At 47.8% G+C, this 22,601-nt stretch overlaps 1 pseudogene across 1 annotated transcript in view; it reads right to left on the bottom strand.

The window, feature by feature from the left end:
• LOC147740874 (uncharacterized) overlaps nt 1–22,393 on the bottom strand; it is a 41,053-nt pseudogene extending 18,660 nt beyond the window's left edge. The window contains exon 1 of the transcript XR_015307468.1: nt 20,942–22,393. The product of XR_015307468.1 is annotated as an uncharacterized LOC147740874 (transcript). The remainder of the gene's footprint in view (nt 1–20,941) is intronic.
• Nucleotides 22,394–22,601: the final 208 nt, after the last annotated feature.

Genomic DNA, 22,601 nt, shown 5'->3' with positions numbered 1-22,601 from the left:
TTTGCACACAGTTGTGAAAAGTGTGCACATGAGCATACTGTTTACACACTCAGAGAAAAATAATTAGAGGGACCACTGGTCTTGATCCTCATTCGAGAAATTATTCCTGGTTCTGTAGTCCGGGTACCACCTACATTCTCCAATTCGAACTTATTTACCCACTCAGTAAGATATCACATTGCTGGAATCTGCTGGAATACTGGATAAGAAGGTGAGCGACCCAATATACCCTTGCGGGCTCGGGCCGAGTTTATTATAATGAAAAATGGCCAGCAAGGGGTTTTATTGTTTTATAATTTCTCAGCACTGTTAGGACCTGTTTTGGAACAATCAAAGTACCTAAACCTGAGATTAATCAGTGGCTGTCCTATGTTATTCAATTATAAAAGGAGTTCCTGAAAATAAGAACAAAAGATGTTACCACACTAACATCATATGTACAATAAATGATCAATAGAATACAAGTAATCAGGATTTTTTGTTGTCAGAAAATTATTATTTAAGTTCAAGGCAAAAAATATATATTTATGTACAATAGGATGAGCATTCATGTAGGGTAGGGTACATACATAGATATAACTTGGATATTCAAGGTATTGGTTATTTCTCCTTTAACATATCCAAATATTGAGTCCAGACTGCTTAAGCACAGTAATTAATTAATTTCAACTAAAAATCAGAAGAAAATCAAAAGATGACATGAAACAAAGTGTGCAGAGTTGGACTAAACAAGTCGACGTTTCGGTCTTTTTTGAAGGAACGTCAAACGAACCCTTGAAACCTTGACCGGACTCGTTTGACGTTCCTTGGCGCGAGATTTAAAAAACACGCAAGTGGTTTGAAAATTGACTTAACCTGGACAATCCGCCAGAAATTGTAGACTACACCTCTGTATTCAATACGAGAGGGTCATCAATTGTATATACTACTAATTTTGTCCTGATGATGGTCTTAAGAAAACTTCAAAAAAGACCGAAACGTCGACTTGTTTAGTCCAACTCTGCACACTTTGTTTCATGTCATCTTTTGATTTTCTTCTGATTTTTAGTTGAAATCAATTAATTACTGTGCTTAAGCAGTCTGGACTCAATATTTGGATATGTTAAAGGAGAAATAACCAATACCTTGAATATCCAAGTTATATCTATGTATGTACCCTACCCTACATGAATGCTCATCCTATTGTACATAAATATATATTTTTTGCCTTGAACTTAAATAATAATTTTCTGACAACAAAAAATCCTGGTTTCTTGTATTCTATTGATCATTTATTGTACATATGATGTTAGTGTGGTAACATCTTTTGTTCTTATTTTCTGGAACTCCTTTTATAATTGAATAACATAGGACAGCCACTGATTAATCTCAGGTTTAGGTACTTTGATTGTTCCAAAACAGGTCCTAACAGTGCTGAGAAATTATAAAACAATAAAACCCCTTGCTGGCCATTTTTCATTATAATGGAATCTGCTGGAAAGCATACTATTGGTTCCTAAAACTACATGATTAGAGATACATTCTTAGATGTTGTGTTCTATAGTTTAAGACCAATGAGAATTGAACAGCATTAAAAGCAAGCCTTTATGCAGCTGAAATAATGATTATGGGCTCTAAAAAAACTCAATCACTTGTCACATGCACTGGTTCTGCTTAAACATCGCACCCTCGATCCACATTCAGATTAGACTCCATCATCTTCAAAGCTCTGAAGCTAAATGTAACTAACTATCTAAGAAACTCAAGTTAACCAGAACACAAAGACCTCTTCGTACAGTAAACAAGCTCCACTTACTGACCTAAGGCTATAAAAAAGACTGCAACACATTCTTTCTCAGCCTTTTCTCCTGAAATATTGAACAATATAGTTTTGGAGATAAGGCAGAGCCTACTCCTTCTCAAGCACCTCAACATCTCCTTCTAACCACCGCACTCTGCGCCAATGCACTCTGCACAACTGCACTTTTTGACTGACACTTGGCGAAGCCGAGCACCAGGTTGCAACTCTTCAACCTAGAGAATTTTAGGAATTATTCTCTGATGTTATAGACCCTCAGTCTGTGTTCGCGGAGCTCTTTGTGCCGTTGAGGCGGGCATTTTCCTTGAGACACATGCCCTCTTCTCCTCCCAGGTGCTGACAGATGTGAGTGAGGCGCCTTTGTGGCTTGTCTCCCCTGGGTTAAAAACAAGATGATGTCGAAGGGCCCAGCTCGATGATAAGCCTCGGCATAGATTTGCTTTTATGACATATATTGTCGAATAAAGCTTTCTTGAACTGATAAGCCTCGGTTGTGCAATGGGTTGCTGGACCATATCGAGTTCTCATAGGGGTGATGCAGCGACTCATTGCATGCGACCTACGTGAGGTGTCTGGCAAACAGCTGTAGGTGGCGGAAGCTTAAAGGAAATGCCAGTAATCCAGGGGTCCCACACCGTACTGGAGGGCAAGATCAATACTGTGGCCATCAAGGTGGGCCTGCTTCGCAAAGTGTCAGACAGAGTGACCATCACAGAACAAACGATTGGTGATCCGGACCAGGATGTTTTTACCCTTAAGAAACAAGTAGCAAAGCTCACTGCTACGGAACAGATGCTTGAAAACTGGGCAGAGGACGCAGAGGGCAGTTCCAGACGCAACAACTTGTGGCTGATCAGGTTGCCGGAGAAGGCAGAGGGCACTTCAGCTGAGTCCCACCTGGAGAAATGGATCCTTGCAAGCTCAAACCGGATGGCCTCTCCCTCATGTTTGCAGTGGAAAGAGCAAGAAGTTGACGATGCAACCTTAGCCGGGAGCTCACCCGAGGGCCATTATTGCAGGAATATTTAATTATTGTGACAGAGAATCAACTGTACACTTGAAGTTCAAAAAACGCAACATTGCCATTTTCCTAGAGTACACCCAAAAAGTACAGTAACAGAGGAAGTAATTTGTGAAAGTTAAGCAAATGATCAGATCCATGTTAATATCGTACATGCTACTGTTCCCAGCACAGCTCAGAGTGGTAGCACATGGTAAAACTAATTTCGAGCGAACTGAAGAGGCATGGGCCTGGTAAGAACAATGGGACAAAGTGCCCCCCGGGGAGCGCGTGGCTTGCAGACGAGAGGGCGTCTAGGGTGGAAGAGGGCGACAGTGTCTCCCAGGGAGAGTCCTTGGCGGTAGACGCTGCACACTCGAGAATTGAGGTGCAGGAGGACAGCACGCTAGAGGGGGTACAAACAGATGGTGATGGCCTGTTGACCACGCAGAACAGTTGGGAGGAGGACCCAGTAGGGGTCTACTGGGCCTTTTCCTGAGTGACATTGTTGCCCAGATCCTGATGTGGTGGCCTGGCCTTGGTCTTGGTATGTGAGTATGCTCAGGGAGGGGTGGGTCCCGGGGGAGGGGGGAGAAATAAGCTGTTGGATAGCCACATGGGACTCTGATGCGGCAGGCAATGGGCAACTCACCTACACTGACTGCTGTGTGTCATGGAGTGATTATGTTTTCATTTTAATGCTGACTCCTACAAAGGATTCCAATAAGGCTATAGTTAGTGTAGTTGGTGCGAGACCCCGAGTAGTTCCACAGTCCATTCGGGGTAAGGTAAAACACTGGTTGGACTCAGCCCAGTACTGCGAGCGGTTTAGTTTAGCCAACTGTGCAAAGGTTGAGGTCTGATCTTTAGGACAGCATACCAGCCAATTAATCTACAGAGGGTTGGGGACTGAGGGTTTCTGGCCATCACAACTCGGAATGGTGGGCGATCTAGACTGGTTTGTTTATTGTTGTCATACGATTGTCAGGGGTGGGGATGAGGGGGGATTTTGTTAATGTTATGTTACATGTCAAACTATGAAAAGAAAACACGCATACAATAATGCAGTCAGTGTTACAAGGGAAGGCAGGCACCCAGGAAAGTGTGCAAGGGAGAAGTAGGTGGGAACGGGGTACTGTTTGTCAGCCTGGGCAGTTATGTAAGGCGATAAAGAGTGCCGCCCTATCTAAGACGGATCAGGGTGAGCATTGGATGCTTACAGGAAACACCCCTCACGGACACCGAAGCAGATAAACTGAAGAAAAGATGGAACTGATCAAGTCCACTTTCTCCTCTTACACCTGAGGGATGCGGAGGTCTGGGTAGCACCTGGGGTCTGCTTCAGCATGATCTACACTGAGGCAGACACATAGGGTCAGTATGTACTGGTGTAGAGGGTGTTGGATGGAGTGGATGTCACTATCCTGAATGTTTATGTCCCAATTCGATTAATAGGGATTTTTCCAGCGCATGCAGTCATTAGCGACTAATAATATGGTGGATCACTTGCTGTGGATGGGCTACTTTAACTGTGCCCTGTATGCAAATTTAGACAGGCCTCCCCCCCTTCCCGGGAGTTAACCAAACCAGGAACGAAGAGTACATTGGTTGAAGTTATGCATAATTTGGGTTATGAGGATCCGTGGCAGAAACGACATCCCACGAGGAAAGAGCACTCCTGCCCCCCGGCCACTCATGCCACAACAACCGATTGGACCGAACCTTAGGCACAGCAAATTTGAGGGTGGATGTGTGGCTATCTGGGCAGGTTCCCGTCTGACCACTCCCCTCTGCTGCTGGAGTGGTGCTCAGGATAGAAGCAGACAAAGGCATTGGCGCATGCAGTCAGATGTATTGATTGATGCTTCATTTATACAGTCTCTGGGAGAAAAGATTACTGAATATCTGGAGGGCATTTGGGACTCGATGAAAAGTAGAGGCACTGAATGGGAAGCATTAAAAACGATCATTAGAGGGGAATGAATTGGGAAGGTATGTGGTCTCCATAGACAATTGCAGAGAGAACAAGGTGACCTGGAGAATTACTTGAACTCAGAGGGGGGATTCTGGTAAGCACAGAGGAGGACAGAGCAGTTGTTGTCACCTGTATCAGGGAAGCATGGGACAGGCTGGACAGGTTTACACATCTGGACTATAGACAAGGCTACACCGAGAGGGAGACAAGCCTGGAAACTACTGGCCTGGCTGCTTAGGAGGGAGTTGGAAAAGATCCTGATAGTGGCATTGCGTCGACAGGACGATGGCCACTACCTAACAGACTATTATTGATGCTCTGGGATCCCACCTGTCTGACCTTTATTGGGGGAGCAAAAGACACACAATTGATGGACGGAATGCAGAACAAATCAAAACATTCACCCTCAGTCAAGAGATCTGGGTTAAATCCATCATTCTTTTGCTCACGATGCCACCCCAGTTTAGACCTGACATATGCAAATCAGTCTTGACCCTGTGACGCAAGGGAACAGTCCAGCCCGAACTGCCAAACCAGGTACTCCCTGGACCGGAAACAAGCATGCTAGGACCGGTTTCGGGGTTTAACCCTCTTCAGCCAGGATAGCTTTATTACAGTGGCACAGTGAGCCCAGGAGGGACAACACCGGGAGGCGATGGTCTACCTGTGGAAATTTACCAAGCGTACACGGCGCAGCTGGCAGAGCCTATGCTCAAGGTGTATCGTGAGGTGCTGGAGAGTGGTATTCTGCCACCGTTACTTAGGGAGGGGGTGGTGTTTATGGCCACAAAGTCTGGAGGAGACACAACACACCCACCAGCATACAGACCTCTCACCCGCCTTAATGTACACATCAAAGTTCTGTGTAAGGTCCTGGAAAAGAGATTGAAGGGGGCAATGGGAATGCTGGGGAATGAAGACCAGTGCGGCTTTATGCCTTGGCAGAGCACGTCCTTTAACCATCAGAGACTCGCGCATGTGATACACTCTGTCCGTGGAAGTGATAAGGATCGTGCATGTGAAACACTCTGTTCGAGGAAGTGATAAGGAATTGGTTATGGCCTCAGTGGACATAGCCATGGCATTCGCCAGGGTTGAGTGGTAATACCTGCAGCTTGTGCTTCAGAGTATGTGATTTGGACCCGTCTTCTGTACATGGGTGAGGGTCCTTTACACGGCGGCTAGTGCAGAGGTGCGAAGCAGGGAGTGGTGACAGATAGAGGGCTGTGCAACTGGGCACAAGGCAGGGTTGCACGCTCCCAATCCTTCTTTTTGCTTTGGTGATGGAACCACTGGCAGCGAAACTTCGGACCTACATGGGGGACTTCAGCAATGGTGATTGAGGAACACCACATACCTGATATCCCTGTATGCAGACAACATGCTGTTTTACTTGCAGCACCCAGCAGAGTCTGTAAAGCTGCTGCTGACAGGACTGGAAGCCTTTGTGGAGGTGTTGAGCCTAGGTATCAACAGGGAGAAGTCACTACTGCTCCCCCTGGGAGCATTGGAGGCATTGCTGGAGTCGAGCCTAGCCCAGTTGGGATTAAGATGGAAGGTCACTCCTAAGTATCTCGGTGTAGTGATGGTCCACACATTAGAAGACCAACGGCGATATTGTGTGGAACCGTTGGTGGATGGGACTGATGAGGTCTGTTCGCTTTTGGAACACACTACCTCTGTCATTGGCGAGAGGACTTGCGATCGTGAAAATTGTGTTTCTCCCTAGCTGTCAGCGTGCTGATCTCCTTGGTGTGAGCTGGAAAATGGAGCAGGGTGGTGCTGCTGCAATTCAAATGAGCCATGGATGAGGGGGTATGGATCTCCCGGACTTGGAGCTCTTTTATTATGCATCAAAGCAGCAACATGCTGCTAAATGAGTGCTGGGGAACCCAAATGGGAGACGAGGCTTCTATGGGGCACTTTCAGCGCACATTCTTTAATGGCTCTAGTCATGCAGGGTTCACTGGCATTACCTCACATCCCGTATTTGATCAGACGGGTGGCAGAGGTGTGGAAAGGGTTGCTACCAGAGTATTAAGGAGGCCGCTATTTGCCAGGGAGCTAAAAGGTGTTGACGCTGCTCTCTTTTAGTCATATTGGAGAGGACATGTTGGTGGTGAATTATAGGGAAGGGGGATGCGAGACCTTAGGAGATCTGTAACCAGGAGAGACAATCCTTTCTTTAGCTGAGTCTAGAGAGGCGTTTGCGGTGGGAAGGGGCCAGCTCCTACAATACCCTACGTTGGACAGTATGGTACATGGGATCTAGACCGAGTTTCTAAATACCCCCAAACAAACGGTCATGCTACAACTACTATTGATGACAGGCTTGACGAGGCACATGGTGACACATGTATATAAGGCGCTCAGGGAGGACAGGGCCTGACCAGAGCCTGAGGCATGAAGGTTGTGGGGAGATGATTTGAGGATACCCTTGATAGACTCTGAATGGAAAGCGACATGTGACTTGGTATGGAGAGTCTTGTGCAATGCAAGATTCAGATTGGCTGATTTCAATCACATGCATCGCACAAACCTAACACCGATCAAGCACTGTAGAATGTGTGCAACAAATACCAGATACTAGGTTTTGTGCATCTCAAACATTGACTGCTCTAGTGTGTGAGCAGAACGCCAACGTCATGTCGCAGCGAGTGCTGTACCGAGAAGGAAGGGCGTGGCTTCCACCTCGGAGCCCGCTGAACCAAATGCGCGCTCCAACAAAGGACCCAACCGTCCCACTGGGGACCCATAAACGGGCGAGTGGCAAGCTAGCGGCAGCCTTAGGCAGAACCTGCCCCTCCAAAACAGGCTCTTCCGGTGCAGTGAGGCAAGTTTGTGTCTGCGAGAGCGGTAACCTTAGGCAGCCACCGCGGAGAACGAGCTCCGTAGTGCTCCCACTTGCAAGGCACCTCAAGGCGCCCGCACTCGGGCATCCCCGAGGCATCCACCTGACAACAAGGATCAGCAAGTCAGCTTCGAGAGGAGGGGGGCCAGGTGGAACCCTCCCCCCTCCCAGAGCAGCACAGAGCCCCTCAGCCACAGTTTGCCAAATACCAGGACCAGCACCCATGGCATATGATGTCCACTAGTTCTAGTGGGCACTTTGTACCAGTCGAATCAACCCTTATTGATGGTGGTTGTAAAGTCAACCTTATAGAAAGCTATCCTAGTGGTAGCATGGACCAGCAGACATCAGGCTAAGACTTCAGAGAGCATGTGAAGCAAGTTGTTTTACTAATTATAATCCCTTGAATACCAAATGAAAGGACAACACACCAGGTATATATCAAATATATATATGTATTTATTCTAAACACAACCCCTCTGCACTCTTTATGAGGTCAGAGGTAAAAGTACATTACAAGTTACTCAATTAGCATACGATACGTTGCACAGTATACGTTTTGCCCTAGGGGCCTCACAAACCATATACTAAAATAGTGGTATAAGAACCACATCTGGAATAGAAAGTAGGCCTAGGGAATCGCTGGGGCTACTCTAAACAACCAAAGGTTAGGAAGTAGGAGGCTTACGGGAGACTAGCGCAGTGTCTAGACACAGCCGCGAGTTACATTTGACTTTCTATGGGAAACGAAGAAGTTACAAAGTTACTGTTTAAGGGCACTTCCGGATGAACTACGATAAAACCCCTTTAGACTAGGACACTTCGAGAGTCAAGACCCACGGGAGCACCGGAGTACTCCTGTTACCTCACCCAGGGAAGCCGGGTGCATAGGTGCCTTTTGGTGTCGGGTTTCGTCTTCGTTTTCAATTGAGATCTGCAAAGAAGTGCTGCAGGCAACCAGAGCAAATGTGTCCGGGTGGATCCAAGGGTTGATCGAAGATCTGAAGAACCTGAAAGCAGAAGGGACAGAGTCTGGGTCACTAGCCAGTGACCAGGAAGGTACCAGGAAGGAACCAGGCGATGTCGCGTTGAGCTCAGGTGAAGATGCGAAGCTTGTCTCTGCAGCCACGAGGACCAGGAGGTGTTGACGACGACCAGGAGCTGGATTCGAGCTGTCCCACGAAGGGTCTAGTTGACTGCGGTGTCGGTATCCGGATTGGACCCACCAAGCCTTGGTAAACGCAATCCATGCAGGAGATGAAGATTGGCTTTGGTGCAGACCAGCAAGGTCTGTGGGGCTTCTCCTTTGTAGGGAAGCTGGAGCAAGCCTGGAGCAACCAGGAAAGCAAGTTAGATTCAAGATGGAGTCCTCCGGGGGCTTACTAGCCAACAGACTAGGAACCGGGAAGGCGCGTCGAGCTGAAATGCAAGAACGGGCCTCACAGGACACTCGTGAATTGTGGAGGGCTGAGCTTCGGTGCAAATGTTGCTCGGGTCTGGGGCTTCTCGTACCCCAATGCACAACTGCGAGTTAACTCAGGAGTCGATGCAGTTAGCAAAATGTAGGATGTCCAGGAGTTCCGGTCCCACGTCTCTCATGTCCGCCACGGGCCTCAGCTTTGCTGGGATCGTCGAGCAGGATCAGAGATGTCTGGAAGTCCGTGTCCTGAGTCGCAGAGTCTTCGAGTCGCGGCGGGAGCCTCGACAAGCAGACCGGCAAGTTACTGGTGGTGCCTGTTTGCACAGGGTGGTAACTCCTTGACCACAAGGAAGATGTCTTCCATCTTCCAGTCGAAATGGAACATTGAAGGTCCAGGATATGTATTTCAAAGATTCATCCAGGGTAATCTAAAGTCCTAGGGACACAGCTCTTATACTTATACGAAGGTTAGGGGCTGGACTACCTGGTGGACCTGTGAAGGGGGTGGTTACACCCCTTTCCCTTTGTCCAGTTTCGCGCCAGAGCGGGGCTGGAGTGCCCCAGCAACTGGTTTGAACCGGGCTATGCATGGAGCACCTTGTGTGCCTCGGGCAGTGTCTGGAAAAGCATTTGCTGAATGCAGCCCTCCCTGCCCCAGTACACTACAGCCTGTCTGGGGAGGTACAGGAAACCTATTGTCCAGGCATCCCCTGCCGGAGTTAAGTCCAGCAGCAGGAGGTCAGACTCGTGTCTGTGGCAGCAGCATCCATTTTGTGATGCTGAGACTCTGTTTAACTTTAACCGGGTTTACTAGTAACTACAAGTCTTATCTCTCTAGAAGGGTGAAATGCTACCCCCGCCGGCAGGACTGGCGGGGGGGGTGTGGGGGGTTGTATTCCAAGTGTTTGACACCTTACAGGACATGTTTTGATAACGCCAAACCAAAGTTAGCATTAGCTGCGAGGATTATAATGCATTTAAGAGTATATTATATGGCTATATCATAGAACAGCTATAAGGAGTAGGTTCCGAAAGCTGCAGAGGGGCCCAGCTCATACAAGGGCACCCTCTTACATAAAACCAAGCACTTTGCCTCCAGGATTGTTAAGGCCTGCCATAGGAGTGATTTATAGGTTACTATGTGTCTATATATAAGGTAGATATAGATATACTATATCTAAGTAAGGGGTGATTACACCACCTTACCCAGGCTGTGTGAACAGACCTGTGGTGTCAGGTTGGAGGGCCAGCCAGGGGTGGCACAATACATACTGCAGCCCCTGGTGGGCCTTGGATGCACCTATGCCATGGGTACCTATGGTACACTATACAGGGACTCACAAAGGTGACCCAATACCCAATCTGGTATGTATCTAAAGCACATAGTATCAATTTAGAGAGAGAACAGCTAGGCTGTGAGCCTGATTAGCGTGACCACAGCCAGTCTAAAGTCGGAAAATCACAGCAAAAAGTGGGGGTGACCATAGGAAGCAGACCATACTCTCCTACAAACCCCAATAAACCCTGTGTGGGTGCCGTACCTTAACGAAGACGATGAGGCATCCAAAAATCCGGAAATAATGAAAGACTTCTCCCTTGTCCCACAGAGCGAAAGTGACCAGGAAGCAATGCGTCCCGAGGGATGCGGGAAGAATACCCAATCTCTCCAATCAGCAACGCCCAAGAAAGGTCAAGCCGAGCAGAAAAGGTGAGGAGACGACACATCCTGTGTGTCCACTGGGAGGAAGTATCCAGAACAGGAAGTCGGGACAAACGCCAGAGAAGACGAGACGCTGCCATCACATCGGAAGACACCGAAGAAGAGGATCCGGAGGCTCTTGACACCTGGACGGAGGATAGGTGGATCACAGAGAACGCACGAGCCGCCACAACTCAGGAGAGTTGTGGCTCCTAGCGGTATGGGACGGGACACAGGGGTATTACGGGGAGCGGGGTATAGGGAGACTGGGACACGGGAGAGCTGTTTTGCGGTGCTGGTTCCTCTTTTGGTTAAAACCGTCACTTCTCTCCCACACAACCGGTCTCATCCCTAAGACTTACCTACCTCAGTCACGTAAATTACAGATCAAGCGCTGCGAGCGTTAGGATCAGTAAACTACAAATCCACACCTAAATCTGCTAATGGCTTGCTTCCTATTTTTCCCTCAGCCCGCACTTTTTCAACCCATTTTTTTTCACGTGGTATGGTGATGGTTAATGGGCTCCTGTAAGGCATCATTACTGACCGCTGCCTTTTCTTGCTTTCTTTTGGAGTACACTCCAGGACCCAACCTGAACTCCCCAGAAGCATATGAAGTTCCTTTGGACATCCCGGAAGGTCGAACTCCAACCAAGACGCCTGAGAGGCCACTCTACTCCACAATCCTGTGCTGTAACAAGCTTATCCTCCTATTACCATTGTGTTCATCCTGACTTTCAAACCTTTAGCATTACTGAGCTGTGTTGTTTAGCACCAATAAACGTCAAAATATTGATCCGATATGGCCCCCTCGCTTCTGCTTCCAACCAGCCCTCCGACATGAACAAATACTGAAGCACACAGCTGTTCAAATCATAAAACAGACCCAACCAGTCACACCGGGCTCCCAAAACTCATATAACTCCTATACGAAGGCCACCTCCGAATCTCCAACATCCAGTAGCCCTCAATATATAACGGCCAAAGCTCTGTTATGGCAATCTTCCAAAATGGAACTTCAAATAGACCTTCTTCAGTCTATAGCTTAGCGGCTGGCGAATATGACCAAAAAGATTGACCTCATTGAAATCAGGTATCTCATCTTGCAAAACCAGTGCTCCTGCTCATGTGCAGCAATTATCGATCAGTGGGCAACCTTGCCGTCAGTTTTGAAAGCTCGGTCCAACTCAATCTGAGGCGTCAGCGGACCCCCATCATTAGGACTCCACCTAGTTGCAAGCCATCCACAACAATACACTGAACCTTTGGATCACCAAATCAACCTAGCAGAAAGCCCCCTAACAATATCAACCTCTCAATCACCCTCACCACTTCAGGATACTGCTCTACCTGGCTCCCTAGAAGTCAGGCTCGGAACCCTCACCTGGCCACGGCACTGGACGGGGATAAAGGTCCTCCGACCCCCAAGTGGCAGGAAGGGTCACTCTCCAGGAAGGCAAAAAAAAACTAAGAAAGCTTCAAAAAAGAGCTAAAACAAAAAAAAGAGTTGCGTCCTTCGCCAATCGCAAAGCATGCTACAGGAAAAAGCCCTGTTCCGTTTTACCCAATTTTTGCAACAAAGACAGTTGGTAACCCCAACAACTCATCAGTCAAAGAGCCATGCATCATCCAAAGATCGCCCGATGAAACAGGGGGAAGGATAAGCCCAGATCCGACTTCTGAGCCATTCCCAGGTGCAAAGAAGGTGGCTGTCTGCTCTTATGCTATCCAGACTGTTCCCACAAATGTCGCACCCGCAATAAAGAGACCGGACATCGGCCCTATAACCACCCCTTAATATAAAAGGGGAAAGACTGACGTTTGCACCCAAGCTCCCCCGAATGTGAAACGCAGTGCACACAATGGTGAGAGACCAAACTGGGGTCCCAAAACTCGAAACACCTATCATCAGCTACATCCCATGGCACCGCAATCCACGGACAGTCAGAAGCACCTGAAGCCTAGTGGTTCTCGAGGGTCACGTTCATACATCCAACTCACAGAGCAGCAGCCCCTCTAAGTTAGAGCACGGCATCATTGAGGTGGCTTTTAAACCGACATACCACATTAAAGGCAACCATGACATCCTGAATAGGGGCAACATACTACGCCTAATGACGCACATACCGACCTTGGCCAACATAAGACCGACAGATCTTGTCTGGGTCAAATTCCAGTGTCTTCCAGGGAACACCCATGGCGAGACCACCCTGGTCGGGCTGCTCCAGCAGCCACACTTGACGACAATGTCACAAGAAGCCAACCGTCGGACTGAGGGATTGGCATCAAGCACCTTCCACAAACTAGATACCCCAACTTCCTTAACATTAAAGCATAAAAACCAGCGACATACTCCATCCTCAAAGTAACCAACGGCAACCACACAGGTAACTACCTCTCCAACAAACAACACTAACATAATGCCATGAGAATCATACACACATTAGAACAAAGGACAGTCTATTCTGGGAAAACCGGAACTTGCAATTACCACAGTCATCATGCTGTGCCAGGCAACCACAAGTTTCGATGGCACCCCCAAACCACCTAAATAGAATTTCGTCACCCGCCAGAATGGCTTAAAAACACACCTAACAATTGTGTCCTGGAATGTGACAGACATCTTTAAACTCATCAAGGCAAACACAACACCTGAGTATCTCCAAAACAGCTACATAATTTGCCAGCAGAAAACCTGGGCCAGGGAAGCTACAACATTATCGAGTTATTTTGAAATTAATACCCCAGCCATAAGGCGCAACATATTTGGGCGATCAACCGGGGATCTCTCCATCTTCATCTAACACGCTCAAAGGGTGGACGTCAGAGTAATCCCAATTTCCACATTTGGAACGCAAGCATTACTCATCAACGGAACAAAAAATAAAAATACTTGTTAACTGCTATGTGAAACTGGCACTACACCAGAAGAAGGAGTAATTCCAAGAAGGATTACTATTTACTGCAATGAAAAAAGAGGAAGCAACCTAGTTGGCGATATGCTTCATCATGGGCTCCCCACCCGAGGGGCCGAATGCCTCCCGGGTGTGCTATGACACCTGATTACAGCAGAGCGGGGTTTTTTTTGGGTGCAGAGTGAGTGATCAGTGAAAAGTGATTTAAGATTGCCTTTATGACCCCTACATTTTTTATTTAATGATGGTAAGTAAATAAAGTTCTTTATTGTTTGATTATTGAAAAATCTTACAATATTTCCAGTACAAAAACATATGCCTAATAATAATACAATAAAAGCGATTATATCCTTAAAAGTTCGTTAAAATTTCATTAAAATCATTTTTTCTAATTTATTCACCCAGTTTTGCAATTACTATCTTTAAGAACCTTACAAAGGCAGCGTTCATGATTATATCATTTGAATGAAGACAGTTTTTCAGTGCCTGCCTGCATGTCCTTATTCCACGTATATTAAATTGCAATTTAAGTAGTGTGCATCTTTCATTACGGAGTTCAGGACAGATACATAAGAGGTGGACAATATTCTCTTCACCACTTTTACGAAGTCTATACAATGTGCTACTGTTAGTTTTTTTCCACGGAGGGACGTGACTAAGGCCCGGTAGAATTCAAAATCTTGCTCTTATGAGACATTGTTTACTTTTTTCAGACCAGGGTATCTCCAAGTATTCTTGTATCTTCTTTTTTTGATTTCCTTTTATTACTGACCACGAATGCTTTCTTTTTGCCAGCGTATCTTTGTCACTTACACGTGATAGGTGATTTGTTGTTCGATTTACTATTTTTTTAAACGATCCATTGCTTATCATACTATTCCAAGTTGGCATAAGTCCAAACTCTTCTATTGCCTCATTAAGATACTTCCTTGCAAGTGAATTCATATTCTTATTTATTTCTTGCCAAAGAAGCTGAGATATATGATTATCATGGTCGTTTTTTATCCTATACCACGTTTTGATAAATTGGCCTTTTCTTGCAAAACATTGATTATTTCGACCGAATTCCAATCTAATTTGTGCTGGTGAAGCATTATTTGGAAGATAAAAGAGAGATTTATATGTTTTGGAAAGTACCTTATTTATTATTTCCGCATCCATCCCCATTAATGCATCACTAGCTTATTTAATGATGGGGTCGTAAAGCAAGATTAAAACGTAGGAGGATGTCCTAAATGGTTGAATTGACCATTGACATCCGTAGGCGTATTTGTGACAAAGTCTACATGTTTCAGCCTTTTAGTGAGTACTCGCAAGGCTTTCTTCAGGACAGTGATAACAAAGAGGTGTGCACTCCCTACGGTGCACACACACTGTGCGAAGCTAACAGCAAACTTACGGTTTAGCTCTGAATCATTATTTATAAGGTGCAATTGTGTCATACCCCATGGATCCTGCCGGGGGGGGGAGGGGGTGTGGGGCGTTGCCTATAGTCACACTTTCGTCAAGAACAAGCGCCCGCTTCTGGCACCTATTGCAGTCCCGGCCCGGGAATTCCAAGGATGGACTACAATAGGTGCCAGAAGATATTTTACTTGCCAGGGAGCTTGCTGGTGACTAGATATCAACAGACTGGACAGTAGAGGATGTATTCCCAAGAACACCCTTCAAGGTTCCATGTAGGCAATGTGGTCGATATCAAGGATTAGTGCTGAATCCCCATAACCTTGCACACACCAGGGTCAAAACCCATTAGTAAGTACAAACTATGGTGAAGACAAGGTTAATAATATACGGCAGCAACACAATATAGTCCACAAAGAAACCCACCTATTCCATACACAAAGAAATCAGTCTATTCTTTACAAACATACATATAGATCGACTTAGCATCAAAAGAAGTCAATTTATTGTGAGTGCATGGAAAAATACTGAAACACAGCAGACACGGCCGCTCCCCACGCCTCCTGACTCCGCTCAGAGTGCATTCTCCTCGAAGCGCTTCCTGCCCTCCACTCCTGCAACTCCAGAAGCGCTTTGCCCTGTGACCAGCGCTTGGTATCGTAACTGGCTGCATTTGCATATTTCTGTTAATCTGTAAGCTGATATCTGCGTGTTTGACCGTAGCGCCGCTCCTCAGGATTGATTGGCGACTGCTTTAAGGCATTAGATCAGCCTGCTGCTTTGCTTGCTATTGCTTACTTGCCTTTATTTACATCGCGTCAGTTTCGGTTTTGTATCCCGACCTCCATCTTGCCATTACGTTTCCCTTGGCCCGCCTACCCTCCCCGCTACCGCCCCCCAGCTGCCCCTCCCACGCTCCGCCCCCTCCACTATCCATTTATGACCAATGTTCCAACTCGCAGCATACACGCGCAGCGATCGCGCCCCAGTTGCGCCGAAGGTGCGCCAAAGGTAAGCCCATCTACGCCCGTCCGCGCCTGGACCGCGCCCAGCACCATACCCCCTGGTCCTCGCAATGCCCACCCCTCCCGCATTACTTACGCTGCCACCACCCTCCTAGCCCTTAACCCCGGCCATTCCCCCAACTGCGTCCAAGCCGCTCTTGGACACACCCATGGACCTTTCTCTTGCAACTCCTGCAAGTTCGACAGAACCAAGAACAACTCCTCATCTACGAACACACAACAGATATCCGACCCCAACCACCTACAATGCATCCTGCTCAACACCCGCTCGGTCCACAGGCACGCCATCGACCTCTGGAATCTACTAGACACCATCTCTCCGGACGTCGCCTTCCTAACAGAAACATGGATGAACGCCACATCAGCCCCACTCATCACCATTGCCATCCCGGAAGGCTATAAGATCATTCGCAAGGACCGTACCGGCCAAACAGGAGGAGGCATCGCTATCGTCCATAAGAAATCCATCCGCATCTCAACCAGCTCAGACGTCAATCTCGCCAACACCGAACACCTTCACTTCCAGATCCACATCGACCCCAAGACCACACTCAGAGGCACCCTCCTTTACAGGCCACCAGGACCCCGCGCACAATTTAGTGAAGACATCACGGACTTCATCACTCCACACGCGCTCCCCTCCGAGGATTACATCCTTTTGGGAGACCTCAACTTTCACCTTGAAAAGAACAACGACCGCAACACCACCACCCTTTTGGACAACCTCGCCAACCTCGGACTTAAACAACTTGTCACTACCCCCACCCACATCGCAGGTCACACACTCGACCCTATCTTCACCTCCAGCAAACATGTCTCCTTCAGCCACATCACAGCTCTCCTTTGGACTGACCACAGCTGCGTTCACTTCACCTACAACAAGTCCACATCCAACAACCACCCCCAACCCACTCTGCGAAGAACTGGAACAAAATCACCATCAACCAGATCTCCTCATCGCTTCTTCAAAACCCCCCCGCCCACTCCTCAAACCCCGACCAAGCAGCCACCAACCTCACCCAATGGTTATCCAACAGCGCCGACATCCTAGCACCACTGAAAAAACGACAAATCAAACTAGGCAGCAAGAAGGCCTCCTGGTTCAACGATGATCTTAAGAAATCCAAGAAACTCTGTCGCTCCCTTGAGAAGAACTGGAAAAAAGACCCAAACACCAGCACCAAGGACGCCTTCAAAAACGCCACCCGCATACACCACCAACTGATCCGGAACGCCAAGAAAGCCGCTTTCAAGGACCGACTAGATAGCAACGCCCACAACAGCAAGGAATTATTCAACATCGTCAAGGAATTTACCAACCCCTCAGCCAACTCCAACGACATCACCCCCTCCCAAGCCCTCTGCGACTCCCTAGCCTCATTCTTCCACAACAAAATTGCAGACATCCACAACAGCTTCGACAACCGACCCGAAGACCAACCCACCCAACCCTCTGCAGGACCCCCACCCTCCTTGAACATCCTCAATGACTGGAACCCAATCTCCACTGAGCACACCATCCGTCTGATGAACTCTATCCACTCAGGATCCCCACAGACCCATGCCCTCACCACATCTTTAACAAAACAGACTCCATTATAGCACCATACAGTAATACTACTCTCCCTATTTTATTATTACTGTATGGATTAACCTGTATGAAATGCTCTTTTATGATTGTTATATGCAAACAATCGAATAAAGATATTCTATTCTATTCATTATAGCACCGCACCTCCGAGACGTCATCAACTGCTCCCTCAACTCCGCAACCTTCCCAGAAAGCTGGAAACATGCCGAACTCAGCGCCCTCCTGAAGAAACCCACAGCTGACCCCACCGAACTCAAAAACTACCGCCCTATCTCACTCCTTCCATTCCCGGCCAAAGTCATCGAGAAAGCGGTCAACAACCAGCTCGCCGCCTTCCTCGAAACCAACAAATCCCTCGACTCCTCACAGTCCGGCTTCCGAGCCAAGCACAGCACTGAAACCGCCCTCATCGCAGCAACAGACGACATTCGAACTCTACTGGACAATGGAGACACAGTCGCCCTCATCCTCCTCGACCTCTCCGCAGCCTTTGACACAGTCTGTCATAGCACCCTTTTACAGCACCTCATAAACGTCGGAATCCAAGGAAAAGCACTGGAATGGATCACCTCGTTCCTCACCGGAAGAACCCAGAGAGTCCGCCTTCCACCATTCAAGTCTGAGGCCACTGAAGTCATCTGCGGCGTACCACAAAGATCTTCACTCAGCCCCACCCTCTTCAACGTATACATGAGCCCCCTCGCGGTCATCGCACGCCAACACAACCTCAACATCATCTCCTACGCCGATGACACTCAACTGATCCTATCACTCACCAGAGACCCTAACACTGCCAAAACCAACCTGCATGAAGGAATGAAAGAAGTAGCCGAATGGATGAAGCACAGCCGTCTGAAACTGAACTCAGATAAAACAGAAGTCCTCATCCTAGGCACCTCCCCCTCCGCCTGGGATGACTCTTGGTGGCCAGAGGCCCTTGGAAAACCACCCATCCCGACGGACCACGCACGTAACCTGGGCATCATCCTGGATTCCTCACTCTCGATGAACAGACAAGTCAACGCCGTTTCTTCATCTTGCTTCAACATCCTTCGCATGCTCAAAAAAACATTTCGCTGGATCCCCACCGAAACTAGAAAAACGGTCACCCACGCACTGGTCACGAGCCGCCTGGACTACGGAAACACCCTCTACGCCGGTACTACCGCAAAACTCCAGAAAAAACTCCAACGCATCCAGAACGCTTCAGCCAGGCTCATATTAGACATCCCGCGTAAAGAACACATCTCTGGTCACCTGAAAAACCTCCACTGGCTCCCCGTCAATAAGAGGATTACTTTCCGCCTCCTAACCCACGCACACAAAGCACTCTACGAAATCGGACCCGAATGCCTCAACACACGACTGTCCTTCTACACCCCCTCCCGCCAGCTACGATCCTCCAACCAAGCCCTCGCCACTGTACCTCGCATCAACAAAACCACCATGGGAGGTAGATCCTTCTCCTACCTGGCAGCTAAAACCTGGGACTCACTTCCCACTCACCTTCGCCTTACTCAGAACCACCTAGCATTCAGAAAGCAACTTAAAACGTGGATATTCGACAAGTAATTCCCCACCCTTCTTCAAGCGCCTTGAGACCCTCTGGGTATGTAGCGCGCTATATAAATCTATTGACTTGACTTGACTTGACTCTTTTCCCCCTAAAAGTTGGGGTTTCTTCAAGGCTGTCAAACCTTTTTACTTGTGAAATATTTAGTGATAATTATGTATGCTCCCCAACATGTACATAGGGGACAGTGAATACAAACATCACACAAGTAACAAGAACTTTGTAAACAGGAACTACATGAAGTATACTTTTTGTATGTACTTGTGATGTATTGAAGATTTTGTTTTCACCTTCCCCATACCAAAAAAGGCGGCCGCTTCACAGCATTTTATTTCACTTTGCTTGGAGTGTAAATCATAAACGTAGGCTTATACAACAATATATTTAAGATTATTTCTACGCCGACAGTGCGCAAGTGATGCCAGTTATACATGTAATGCAGACTATCTTTTGTATCAGATTTGCCTACAGCATAGCGCACTTATTTCATTGAACTACGTTCAACATCAACACCGCCAACTCCAACGGATGCCAACATCGCAGCTCTCAACCTTCACCAATGCATCTCCAACTGCGCCGACATTCTCGCACCCCTCAAGAAGACACCAGGCAAGCAACACTCCAAGAAAGCCAGATGGTTCACTCCGCCCTCCAGGAGTCCAGATGCACCTGCCGACGACTTGAGAAGAGATGAAGGAACATCAAAACACCCGGACACCCACGCTACCTTAAAATCCACCGTCAACGCACACCCCCTCCGCATCAAAAACACAAAGAAAACGGCTTTCCATGACAGAATAAACGCCAAGGAGTTCACCAGGCCCAACAGTGAGACCACAGATGTCCCACCCACCCAAGACCTCTGCAACCAACTCAGCACCTTCTTCCATTCCATGACCAGGCAGATCTATGACAGCTTCAACACCCAAGACCCTGCTACTACACCCACCATCACCGCACGCAACCACACCTAACCCTAACAGACTGGACTCTGCTCACCACAGTGGACACACTCATGATTATGAAGAATTCTCAGTCAAGACTTGGAACACCCTACCCCTCCACCTCATGCAATCCGCATCATTGACCCAGTTCAAAAACTGGCTCTTTGACTGAACCTCTGCACCCAACTGATCAGCGTCCCCCACCTCCCCATCACTGCCTTGAAACTCACAGGTGAGTAGCCGTGCTTTGCAACCCCCTGATTGATTGATGTTCTAAAAGTAAATATGGACTATTAATGACCAAATGGACAAGGTAGCCTAAGGACTAGAGCGGCCGACGTCCAAGCTGTGGAATGGGTTTTGAGTCTCGGCATCGATGCTCAACATCTCTGCAAAACCCACTACCGATTAAACATACCAGTTAGCCAGTCATACCAAATTTAGACCAACTCAAAGAGGTGGGTATTAGGCAGATTAGCAACATAAATTAAGCTTTTGCAACCTTACAGACGAAGCCGAACACAAGGTTAAAACTTACCACAGAACACATCAGTCTCCAGTCTGCGAATAAATCATTGGAAACATGTGCAAAGCAACAAAGTCCACCTAATGGCAGGACATCCCACTCGAATAAACTGCAATAATACGAGCAAAGAAAGAGAGAGAAGAAGATACGGCTCCTAGCGAAGTAACCGTACAGTGAGAGGACACACGACATTTTGTTAAAGACAAATAAAAGCTCTCACCATCCCAGTGCTAACTCTGCACATGATTAGGTGTCCGAGGCTATTTGCTTCAGGTCACAAGAAGTCCATGCATGTGCTCTGTAAGTCGCAAGGTGCTTAGGTCTTAACTCTGGCGGTTATTAAGAGTCGCAGTCCTTCCTGTACAATTTATTGGAACTTGTGGCATTTCCTTCTTGCACAATTTATTGGAACTTTTGGCCTTTCCTTCCTGTACAATTTATTGGAACTTGTGGCCTTTCCTCTGAGGGTGATTAAGAGTCCAGGCGTTTCTTCTGCAGGTTAAAAGGAGTCCAGACGTCTCCTGTGAAGGTTATGAAGACCCCGATCCTTTCTTCGATTCATTAGGAGGTTATAAGGAAGCCAGTCTTTTTTTATAATGTAATAAATGAAGCCCGGACTCTCCTGTGAAGGTTATACTGAGTCCTGGCCTCTCCTGTGAGGGTTATAAGGAGTGCAGGCCTCTCCTGTGACGGTTATAAGAAGTCCAGGCTTCTCCTGTGACGGTTATAAGGAGTCCAGGCTTCTCCTGTGAGGGTTATAGGAGTGCAGGCCTCTCCTGTGACGGTTATAAGGAGTCCAGGCTTCTCCTGTGACGGTTGTAAGGAGTCCAGGCTTCTCCTGTGACGGTTATTAGGAGTGCAGGTCTCTCGTATGAAAGTTATGAGTCTAGGCCTCTCCTGTGATGGTTTTAATGAGTGCAGACCTCTCCTGTGAAGGTTATAAGGAGTGCAGCCTCTCCTGTGAATGTTATAAGAAGTGCAGCCTCTCCTGTGAAGGTTATAAGGAGTGCAGCCTCTCCTGTCAAGGTTATAAGGAGTGCAGGCCTCTCCTGTCAAGGTTATAAGGAGTGCAGACCTCTCCTGTCAAAGTTATAAGGAGTGCAGGCCTCTCCTGTGAAAGTTATAAGGAGTGCAGGCCACTCCTGTGAAGGTTATAATGAGTGCAGGCCTTTCCTGTCAAGGTTATAAGGAGTCCAGGCCTCTCCTGTGAAGGTTATAAGAAGTGCGGCCTCTCCTGTGAAGGTTATTAGGAGTGCAGGCCTCTCCTGTGATGGTTATCATGAGTCCAGGCCTCTTGTGTGGAGGTTATGAGTCCAGGCCTCTCCTGTGAAGGTTATGAGTGCAGTTCTCTCCTGTGATGGTAACCATAAGTGCAGGCCTCTCTTCTGGTTCAGGAGTCCAGGCCTCTCCTGTGAAGGTTATAAGGAGTCCAGGCCTCTCTTCTGTTATCAGGAGTCCATGCACCTCCTCTGCACGACTAAGGAGCTCAGGTCTCTCATCTGTAGGTGATCAGAAGCCCAGCTTTCATCTCCCCCAGATTGCCGTGTGCCCCTCGTCGGCTGGGGCGTGTGGGGAGGTGGGGGCGGTATCTGTGCAGCATTCAGCGAGGATGACACCCCGAGCCCGCAGCTTCTGCCCGCTGGAGACAAAGAACAGGATTTGATGACGTGGGACCGGTGTAGGAGCAGTCTGCGCATGTCACTGCGAGCTCAGTCTCAACCACTTTGATACAGAGAAGGCGAAGTCTGCGCATGTCACTGCCAATCGCGTCTCAGTCGTTCTCCGGGACGCTTGATGAATGATGAGGCGCAGTCTGCGCATGTCACCGCGAATAGTGTCTGAGTCACTCCATGGAACGCGTGATGAAAGATGAGGCGCAG

The sequence above is a fragment of the Lissotriton vulgaris genome, chromosome 1_1 (genome assembly GCF_964263255.1).
Source record: "Lissotriton vulgaris chromosome 1_1, aLisVul1.2, whole genome shotgun sequence".
Classification (NCBI taxonomy): Eukaryota; Metazoa; Chordata; class Amphibia; order Caudata; family Salamandridae; genus Lissotriton; species Lissotriton vulgaris.
Note: the sequence above shows the minus strand (reverse complement) of the source record. Positions and strands in the feature narration are given on the sequence as shown.